We start from the raw sequence: 11,441 nt of genomic DNA, 5'->3' as shown, positions 1-11,441 counted from the left end.
CTGCGACTTGACGCCATTTTGTGTGGACAAGAAAAAGCTAATAAAGACATATTTCTGCTGCTTTATAATTTTTTCGTGTACAAACCTATGATAAACACAACGAAATTGTGTTTATCACAACGTATCGAACAAAATCTATTTTACATTAGGCGCATAAGAAAATGTGACACTTGTGCGTGCGTGCGTGCGCGACGACTTTCCTGTCGGGTGTCCAAGCGTTCTGCTCAGGCTGCTCATCCACCATCTTGTCTGGACAGCAAAGTACCCTGGAGTGTTATTAGCTTCCATGCTGTCCTTCCACTTCTGACATCAGAAGTGGAAAGACAGCATGGAATCTTAAGTCGGCTTAAGCGGCCATCTTAAGTCTTGTTCAAGACTTAAGATAGCCGCTAAGCGCTTAGCTGTATATTTAGCAGTCTACGGCTACTGCAACGCAGTAATATATTGTAATGCAAAAGCTTTTCTTTCCTTTTTCTTTAAGATGCGCCGCGTCTCTGCCTAGTTCTTTGTCGTGTTGGTCATTGTAGATATTAGATTTGTTGGAGTACCGTGTCATGTCAAGAACGTGTTCTTATAACCGCATGGGTTCACGCATGGGGAAAATGCGAGTGACTCTACATCTTCAAAGGGGATGAACAGCAGTCGAACAATTAATGTCGCTGGCACCCAACGAAGTTCCTTGCTTGACCATCGTTATTTACTGCACGCCTCCATCTGAATGAATTTCTAATTACGTATTCAAAAAGGATTTCAAGAATCTATGTCTTTATGTGCGCGCTTCAATGTGTAGTTTCGTGTAGTTTCGTTCACGTACAACCGGTGATGAGAACAAGTGTGGCTATTAAATAACTTACCATCGGGTGGACCGTTTTAATTTCTTCGAAAAGTAGATCGGCGCAGTCGACGAGAAGCGCCTGACCAAAAATGCCGGCGCAGTTGAGGACGATGCTGAGTGGCAATAGACTTGAGACTCTGTCCAGGCGGCGCTGCGGAAAAACCCGTCACCAGCGCCCCCATCGCAGCCTTGGCCCGAACTGAGTAGTGCAAGGAGAGCTGTCCGCAAGCGAAGGTGCATAGGCCACAATTGACCCTTCTCTTTCGTTTGTGTTAAGGTACGGTTTCCTAAAAATCAAGGACCTGGAAAGCTTCTTCCGCCCATCCACGCTACGGAAAGGATGTGCAGCAGGGCTAATTAAGTACGTGTACAATATAAAATAAAGTCTCAAGTGTTATTTCGGCGTCCTGCAACTCGCAAGTACAGAGAGCATCAGGTTTGTCTATAGGCATATCATCATAAAAATTTAAGTATTTCAAATTGGTTCATATTGAATATGTCCTGAACACAAGAGTTAAGTATCTCCTATATCTTTATATATTTTATAGTAATGTTTTGTCTCGCAATTATTTACAGAGCAAATCCTTTCATAGCCTTTTCCAGGGTAGCAAACAGCGTGCGATCATAACGGAAGTAAGCTTCCTACAGTGCCTACGCGCTGCATCTTTCTTTCTCGCAGGAGCTACAGCATCGCTCAGTATTTTAATTTGAACTTTTCGCAGACCCTTCGAGCAACAAGCGCGCACAAACAAATGTAAATAAACGCGAAATATTTTTCCTTACATACGTGCGTTACTTCGCAATTACACATCCAGTGCTGCTACAGCAACTTTATTGCTCACATTTGAAAAACGCAGTCGAACAGGCTCAGCACATTGCGAAGCGTGCTTGTTGTATCGGTGCAGAACATACAAAATACCGAAAGTAGAAATGAGCTCGCCATACAACGATGCTCTAGAACAGGATCTTGAATTCATAAACGAACCAAAATGTTTGGTTAAGCTGACCTGCCAAATCTCTCCATTCCACTTGTTGAGATATCGATAGCACATAAGCAGGATGGTTCGCAAAGTTGTTTTTTCTGTTACCAGCGAAGTGGCGGCTGCAGATTCTTGAGTTTTCGCTTGGTTACCACGGTCCTCCGTCAGGGCTTTCTCATGCGAGCCGCTTTGCTGTGGGGAATGCAAGTAATTCGATTGCCCAACAGGTTGAATGGCCCGTATCCAGCGCTCTCGCCTTTCTCCTTCATACGATGGCGATGGAAATAGGTAAAACTGAACGTCGTTATTCCGTCCTTCACGTTCATGGCAATTTAAAACACAACAGTAGCGTCGAATGCGGCGTTTCTTCGTAGCGAGCGGAGCTATCCCGGTTGCCGTCGTTTCCGCCACCAGTCAGAAGAGTGAGCCAGCAAGCGCATTATGGCAGTTCGGCGGCCCGTCCAACTATCGTAGAAATCCATAGCTCTCTGTCCGGGTGTTAAATGCGCAAAACACTCGCAATATGGACAATATGGACCAAAATCTAGTTAAATCGTTGTTCCGCAGTCGCTAGCTGCATAGGCAACTTAGCAAGAGAGTCGGGCTTCGCACTACTCAATTACTGGCTCTTCGCACCGGCAGGTGGCGCTACGCGTCTCGCAAGAGACCAGAGTCTGACGTTCATGACGCTTGCTTCTAATGTTCATGAAGAGCTGCTCCATGGACGAGGAATCGCCGACATCCAAGCACTCAGCCTGGTGCTCCACACCTCCTGCGTCGCATTCATTGGAGGGTCAGCTTATATCTATGTAGAGGTATGAAAAGATAAAACTGACACCCATGTGGAAGGCGCATAGAGCTTACAACGATACCTGGATGCGAATTATTCGATTCGTTTACAGCGTGTATCTGTTCGGTTGTGAGTATTTGTTACCGCCGCCACTAATATAATTATTAGAATCACTTATGTCAAACCACTGCGTTTGAGACACCAGTGATAAACACTATAATAGTTTAGACTTCAGGGATGCTCACTCCGAACTGTAATTACAGCTCTTTGGAGGCAAGAACTTTTTCATTGGCTCATAAAACGTAGTTCAAACCTCTTTTTCTCACTGCAGCCATGCCCTATTGACGGCTACGGCAATATCGGTGTGACGTTAAAAAATTTCGCAACATTTTCGCACTTCATCATCATCATCATCAGCAGCAGCAGCAGCAGCAGCAGCAGCCTGGTTAAGCCCACTGCAGGGCAAAGGCCTCTCCCATACTTCTTCAACAAGGCACTTAAGCACTTAGGCATCAAAATTTTCTGAAGATTGATTACAGTATGAGCCTTTGCTTACTGTTTATTGGCTATTTACTTTTCGTCTTTTTCTTCCTCATTGTCATTCACGTTTTTCTGAAACCAAACTTGTAGTAATCTTAAAGACACGTATGCACACTTACATTTGAGACTTTCAAGAAGAAAAAAAGGAAGGAAAAAACTAATCGCCAACTTCTTTAATGCAGCTACGTTCGCATGATACTCCAATGTTGCGCTTTGACATCGTGTCTTCTTCGCATCTCACACCTGCACACAGAACCTCGTCATCGTCCTTATCCGAGATCGCACAGACAACTCATAACTCTCATTTCCGTCGCGCACATTGCAACGCTTCTGCGCTAAAATTATAATACCATGCTGATTTCACAATTTCGGGTTATTACAACTCACTAAAAAGTCTCAAAGGCAATATGACGCAAGTAAGTTCGCAATAAACGAACCACGAATAACAAATCGTGCGGTATAAGAAACACAGCCTTTACCTGACCTGGCAGAGAGGCTGCAACTTTTCTCTCTGTCTCGAGCTTCTTGTCGGCAGCGACCAAAGTGGCCCCGTGATCGGCCAGGGCGTGGCAGACTGCCTCGCCGATTCCGCTGGCTCCGCCGGTAGCCAAAGCAAGACGTCCGGTGAGTGGTTCGCCGAAACGCTCGAACCACTACGTGGCCAAAACTGCCCGAGTGTGACACGTTGTATATAGTAGCACGCACGCACGCACGCACGCACGCGCGCACACACACACGCACACACACACACGCACGCACATACACACACACACACACACACACATATATATATATATATATATATATATATATATATATATATATATATATATATATATATATATATATCTGCGCGATTGATCTGCGCTGTAGCAACTTATCCTGGCAGTGCAAATGGCCTCTCGGTCATCGACGTAACCTAGAATCAGCATACATGCTTCTTGTGATGGCCTACGTTAGCGATGAAAACAAATCATTAAGAAATTCCATTAGGTTGCGGTGCACATGACAAAGGCACTGCTCAAGAATGGTCAGAGTTGGCAATCTGTCCCAAGGTAAGTCCAATCAACGCTAAATGCTGTTTTCTTTTATTTGAAGAACGATAAAATGTGAAGTTAGGTCGCTTTAGAGTCCGCTATACCAAAGTCCCAAACACACTACTCAGGCAAGAATTTAAAAAATCAAAGTGTGGGGTTTCACGTTCCAAAACACCAAAACCCCGATTTGAACCACCTGGGGTTCTTTAACGTGCACCTAAATCTAAGTACTCAGGTGCTTTCGCATTTCGCCGCCATCTAAATGCAACAGCCGTGGCAGGACTCGATCACGGCCTTGTGCTTAGCAGCCCAACACCATAGCCACTAAGCGACCACGGCGCGGGTATTAGGCAAGAATAATGAAGTGAAAAGAAAGCAAATAAGAAATCCTGTGTTCGGTTGCTGACGTTCATTCCTTCAGACACGGCACAAAGTCACGTGGCCACACAACGACAAATCAATTTACTCTTTTCGTTCCTAAAATAGCCATTTATGAATGACGCACCCAAAGTGAGGCCTGAATAGTATTTCATATATCACAATTACGAGACAAATATATTTGAGCAAAGTGGAAGTTTTGAATCATCCAGACAAAACACTAACCGCGGAGACTTTCGATTAGTGTCCTCAAGGATGAATGTACGTCGATGCGATTGGTACACATCGGACGATAACAATGACTTTGGCGATTACTTCAAGATACGTTGCGTGCATCTGAACTCGTCGGTAGCGTAGGCTTCACTGGAAACCGCTGATCTCAAAAGACAATAGAGTTAGCGCTACGCAACTTCTCTGCACAATGACCCATCGCGCAACCATCGCCATTAAGTTTGATAACTCCGCCTGCAGTACGGTGCTCATTTCGTCAGGGTTTAATCTTACGCGCTACACGAAACAAATGTTATCCGAGCTGAGGCTATGCTATGACGCGAACGCGTACACAGCAGGGGGGTACGTCCTTCGATATAGGCATTGAAAAGCAAGGCGTGAAAGATAATAGAACATGCGTACTGTGAAGTAGAGGTGCGCGCCGCGGCGTCGGCACGCCGCCGGCGCCGCCGATGTTACTTGTCGGCGCGGCATTTAATTAGGTATAACGATTTCTTTTTTAAGTCAATCCAGCTTGGTTTCAGATTTTGTGTGGCCTTGTTTAATTCCTTTGCATGTCTGAGGCATAGAATCATATCAAGTAGAGGAGCAATGAAGAAGCACAATTCAAACGAAAGCAACCCTGCTCTCCACGCGTCTGCGCATGCGTGTCGTCACCAGCCAGCGCAACGTGGGATTCCGAAACTTCTTCGAAAGCGCAATATGGAGCAACTACAAGAAACAGTGGCCTCGGAATGTAAAAATCACGGCTTCAGGGTCGTGGGCACTGTAGTTGCGGGTAGAATAGGCGATATGTCTGATAGCGGCATCAATCCTACAGATGCAACTTGTAGCAAGATAGAAATTTCTGGCCCCGATGGGTTCTAAGATGCCGGTTAGAAGTTTTCGCGTTTTTCCGGCCATTGCATTCGAAGGAGCTTTTCACATTTTTACGTGTAAAAAAGGAAATATTTTTGCATGACTACTGCATGATGCTGTTTCGTTGTAGCTTTCATGTAAAAAATTGACACCGACAGCTGCAATGAAGCATAAAAGTTTCGGCGTACAGGTTAAAAAAACTTTATTTTTCGGAAATAATTGTGCACCCAAGAAACGCCTGAATTTTACTTCTTCGTCGCTGTGGAACGCTGTGGTCTCATGATGCACCGGCTCCGTTTCTTTTTTTTTTTTTTTTTTTTTTCGTGTGCTGTGTCCAAATTTTTGCCTCGACTCTTGTGATTTTTAGACGTCTGGTGCTGTAAGTGACCCACTGTCGAACGACACCTCTTCAGCGGAAATCTAACCTGTCATCTTCAGTCCATCGCCGATTATTCGAAACTTCAGAACCCCCGCGTCCCTCCCGCGCGACGCCGGCAGCGGGCGTCGGCGGTAGCAGCTGCAGCCGCCATGAGTCAGGACGGCGTCGTCGACAGCGTCGACGCAAACTCACCGGGTATTACAACCACTGTTTCGAAGAATGGGAGATACCTCAACAATGAAAAGCAGCCAAGGTGATCTTCATTCCAAAGCCTAATAAGCCAATTCACATTGATAAGTTCCGTCCAATTTCTCTCACTACATGCACAGAGAAGATCTTGGAGCACGCAATCCACCTACGCCTCTCCAAATACATCGAACATCATCACTTGTTCTCTTCGGAAATGACGGGCTTTCGCAAATCTCTCTCTTGTCAGGATGTCACGCTAAGGCTCAAAGAAGACATTATTGAACCGAGCGACGCACTTGACACACAAGCGTTGCTCGGCCTCGGCCTCAAGGGCGCCTTCAGTAACGTGTCCCACATGGCGTAGTATGCTACGCGTAGCATGCTACGCGTTCGCGTAGTATGCTACGTGAACTTAGCAGTATAAACTGCGGGGAGCGAATCTACCGCTATATACGCAGGTTCCTCACGAAGCCCACTGCGACGCTCCAATTAGGCAGCGAACAATCTGGTCAAATAAGTTTAGGAAGCACTGGCGCGCCCAAAAGGGGAGTACTTTCCCCCCTCCTCTTCAATTTGGCTATGCGACCTTTAGCTTTCATTCTCAAGAAGATTCCTGACCTCCGATTCACATTGTACGCGGGCGATATTACGCTGTGGATGACCGGAGGTTCTCACGGGCGCATCCAAGACACCCTCCAAGCAGCGATTGATCAGGTCGAACAAGTAGGTCACGAATTGAATCTCAGGTGCTCCCCCACCAAATCACAGCTTCTCCTGCTGCCCGCCACGAGACGCTTCAGGACTTAACCTCCGTATATCCAACTCACGATTGAAGGGGACCCTATACCCCAGGTAGACAGGATAAGGGTCCTGGGATTACACCTCCAACGCAACCGAGCAAATCAGCATACCTTGCAAGCACTACAAACAACGGTAGATAATACGCTCCGCCTGATAGGAAGGATCTCCAACAAACACGGAGGGCTTCGAGAGAAGGAGCTAATTCAGCTAATCAAGGCATTTGTCTTAAGCAAAATCACCTTCGCACTACCATATCTCTCACTCTCTATGCAGGAAGAGGATACTTCGAATTGCTTGATCCGCAAGATACACAAAGTCGCTCTTGGTGTTCCAATTAGAGCATCCACACAAAGGGTGATGGCCACGGCCACACTAAATACCTTTCAAGAATTAACCGAAGCACATATATCATAGCAATACCACAGACTCACCACTACCGAAGCTGGGCGTGAGACCTTGATACAACTTCATCATGATCCACCATTCAACGAGAGCAAGCGACATCAACTTCCTCCGAACATACACGGCCAATACCACATCCAGCCCCTACCCAGAAACATGCACCCCGAATTTCACGTCAAACGCCGCAAACTTCGAGCCGAGGCGCTACAATGTAGCTATGGACCGGCTGTAGGAGTCTACTATGTGGACGCTGCAGCCTACACCACTAGACATCGTTATGCTCTAGCGGTCGTAGACAACCAGGACAGCACTCTTTGTTCAGCATGAGTCAAGACCACCTCGGCGGGCGACGCGGAAGAGGCCACCATTGCACTCGCATCGGGACTGCTCGATTGCGACGTAATCATTAGTGACTCTAAGACTGCTGTCCGGAACTTCAGTAACGGCTACATTAACAACCTCGCGCACTCTCTACTTGTCGCTCACCCACCAGAAAACGACATCGCTCTCGTATAAACTCCACATCAAGGACTCCAAGGCAACGAAATGGCTCATGCCGCTGCTCGAGGATTCACGGACCGAGTGGCCGCAAATTTGAGCCTAACTATAGAACCCAATGACTCCCAACAACACACCAATAAAGACACACTCGTCACATTCCATGAAATTTGCACACATTACAGACACCAACGCATATTGTATCCACCTCTCTCTGTGCCTAGAATGCGCCAGAGAGAAATACTGTGGCGCCAACTACAAACTCGCACTTTTCTTACTCCGCGCACTTTGCACTTATTCTTTCCCGCCACATACCCTACACCCAAGTGTCGCTTTTGCCCTGTCCCGACAGCAGATCTCTCCCATATCATGTGACAATGCCTTATCAAAACTTCCCCCCGCACGCTCAAACCATTAATTAGTAGCGAGGAGCTGTGGGAGACTGCCCTGCGCAGCTCCGATCCCACCCTACAGGACCGAGTCCTGAGGTGGGCTGAGGAGGTAGCGGAGGCCTACCATGATTGGTAGACGGACGTCTAGCTACATAATGTGGTGACGGACGCCTGCTGGGGCTGGAGTACTTAGACCTCCCTCCCCCCCCCCCGGCCCCTCCCCTCTCTTAAAAGGGGAATAAAGTTCATTCATTCATTCATTTACTAATCCACACTGCGTTAACTCAACCTGGTGATGACGAGTTTACAAATTGAGCAGATTTGTTTTCTACCGCATCATGTCTCGGCAGGAAAAAAAATGTTTCACCTGCTGCACAAAAAAAAAAAGTATTTCGATTCTTTTTCTTCAGGGAAAAGGGACGTTATAATGAAAGTTACGTAAGCAAATGATGATTAATATTCAGAACAAGCAATTTCACTTATAGTCCAGTCTCTAAGGTGCGTATAACATCTGCTCATTGGTTGACAGCTTAAGCGTTGAACCCAGAAAAGTTGGTCATAAAAAGGCCTGCTTTTTTTTTTTTTTGCATATAGCATACTGTATGAACACAATCTCATTCAGAACAAGTGGAAGCAAGGTTAACATATCTAGGGAGTGTCACGTGCGCTGGTGCTGGCTTAGAAATTCTAAACGAATTCACAGACATTTTGCTCAATGGAAAAATATATCATATAAGCCGAGGCATAGAAAAAAAACACAATGCGACTACCGCGCTACAGCAAGGCTGTGCACATTTGTGGAGAAAGGAATATACAAACAACGCTCAACACCGACGCTTTTATATATGTGCCCAATTTTTTATTTATTTTTAGTATGTCGGCTGAAGGGAAGAAAACTTAAAAACATTTTGTATTTCTTTCACTGTCAATACCTCTGTATTCGGTCCTCTCAGCCCTTAGTATGAAAATACCAGAATTTCAACCGGTGTAGCAAAGAAGGGTGTAGCAAACGAGTTTTTAAATTTGTGGCTTCGGTAGGGATGGATGGATGTTATGAGCGTCCCCTTTGGAACTTTGGTGGGTTGCGCCAGCAAGCGCTTGTTATTATACTGCCTTATTTCCTACCTAGATTAAACAATAAAAAAGAAGAAAGAAACACTATGAAATCCCACAACAAAATTTTCTGATCCCCTATTGTGAACTGTGCTTTTGTAGGTCTCCGTTTTTTGTCGTTTCCTTACTTTTCTTCCACCAATCCTCCAATCGCCTCTTACTAATCCCTATTGCGGACATGTTTACTTTCCCACTGCTCTCGCTCAACCCAAGGGCTTCAAGAAGGACAGTGGTGCCTAAATCAACCGCTGGGCAGGCGTCTTCACATTCTAATAAAACATGCTCCATCGTTTCCCTAGCTTTACCGCAGCAAGCACGTGTTTCGTCTTCCTTTTTATATCTAGCTTTATAGGTGCGTGTTCTAAGCCATCCCGATCTCGCTTCGAAAATGAATGAGCTTCCCTTTGAGTTATCATAAAATGTTTCTTTCCTGATTTCATTTTTTCCTCTTACGTAGTTACTCATGGCACGTTTCTTTTCCAATGCCGCCACCCATGAGGTTATTTCAGCCTCTCTGACTTTCCGCTTGACGTTCTTTGTTGCTGTGCTGCCCGCCCTACAGGCCGCATACTTGCTGGTAAGTTTCCTAGTTCTTTTACTACACTGTGAATCAATGTTTTTCCTGTACGGATAGATCAACACTCTACCAGCCCATTTACTTTCGTCCATATTCCTCAGCCGTTCTTCATACTCAATTTTGGTGCGAGCTTCCCTCACTTCAAAACTAGTCCAGCCCATATCACCCTGCACAGCTTCATTTGTAGTCTTCCCGTGAGCGCCCAATGCGAGGCGTCCCACTCACCTTTGGTTCCCATCGACTCCTGATTGTACCCCTGCTTTAAAGCAAACAACCGCATTTCCAAAAGTAAGTCCTGGAACCATTATACCTTTCCACATACCTCGGAGCACCTCGTACCTATTGTATTCCCATAGTGCTCTATGCTTCATTATGGCTGCATTTCTCTTCCCCTTCACTGTTATTGTTTTTGCCTGTGTTTCCATATATATATTGCCGTCGTTTATCCGTATACCAAGGTATTTATATTCTGTTACCCGAGGTATTTCCTGGCCCTGTATCGCCACTGTCTGTTCACTGTTTTCATTGAATACCATAACACCTGATTTTCTAACACTAAATTTCAAACCTAAATTGTTGCCTTCCTGTCCACAGGTAGTAGCCAGACGTTGCAAATCACTTTGCTGGTTAGCTAGCAACACAATGTCATCCGCATAAAATAAAAGTGGAAGCTGCTGCTCTACTACTGTGGCCGCCTGTTTGTATGAGAGATTAAACCCGATATTACTTCCTTCTAGCGCCCCCTCCATCCTCACCATGCACATCATAAACAGCAGTGGCGATAAAGGGCACCCCTGCCTCAGTCCCTTGTTGATATGAACTTTCTCCTTGCTCCTCATCCCTTCCCATTCAATGCAAACTGTATTTTCTACGTAAATCTCTATTAAAAGCTGCAGACCATCGTCACCTAAGCCTTCCCCTTCCGGAATATCCCACAAAATGTTGCGGTCTACGTTGTCATAGGCTCCTGTCATGTCTAAAAAGGCCACATATAACGGTCTGTTTTCTACTTTTGATATTTCAATACACTGGGTAAGAACAAATAAGTTATCATCTAAGCGCCTACCTATCCTGAAGCCATTCTGAAGTTCTCCTAAAATGTCGTTATTCTCTGCTCATGCTTGAAGCTTTAATTTGATTGCGTGCATTGCTAACCTATATATTACCGATGTAATGGTCAAGGGTCTATACGAGTGAATTTTATCTTTCTCCCCCTTAACTTTATAACTTAAATTCATTCTACTTCGTCGCCAACTGTCTGGTATTCGTCTATCTTTTAAAGTTTTTTTCCACTGCTTTCAACAGAGCTTCCTAGCTTATTGGTACTAGTTCATTAATCAACCTAACTCGGGAACCTCGTCTAGCCCTGTTGCTGTGCGCTTAAGAATTTTCACTTCAGCTTTCTTCCAGTTGAAATTTGTCAGCACCAGCTCCTCTTCCA

Source organism: Dermacentor andersoni, chromosome 5 (assembly GCF_023375885.2).
Source record: "Dermacentor andersoni chromosome 5, qqDerAnde1_hic_scaffold, whole genome shotgun sequence".
NCBI classification, from domain to species: domain Eukaryota; kingdom Metazoa; phylum Arthropoda; class Arachnida; order Ixodida; family Ixodidae; genus Dermacentor; species Dermacentor andersoni.
This window is presented reverse-complemented; position numbering follows the sequence as displayed.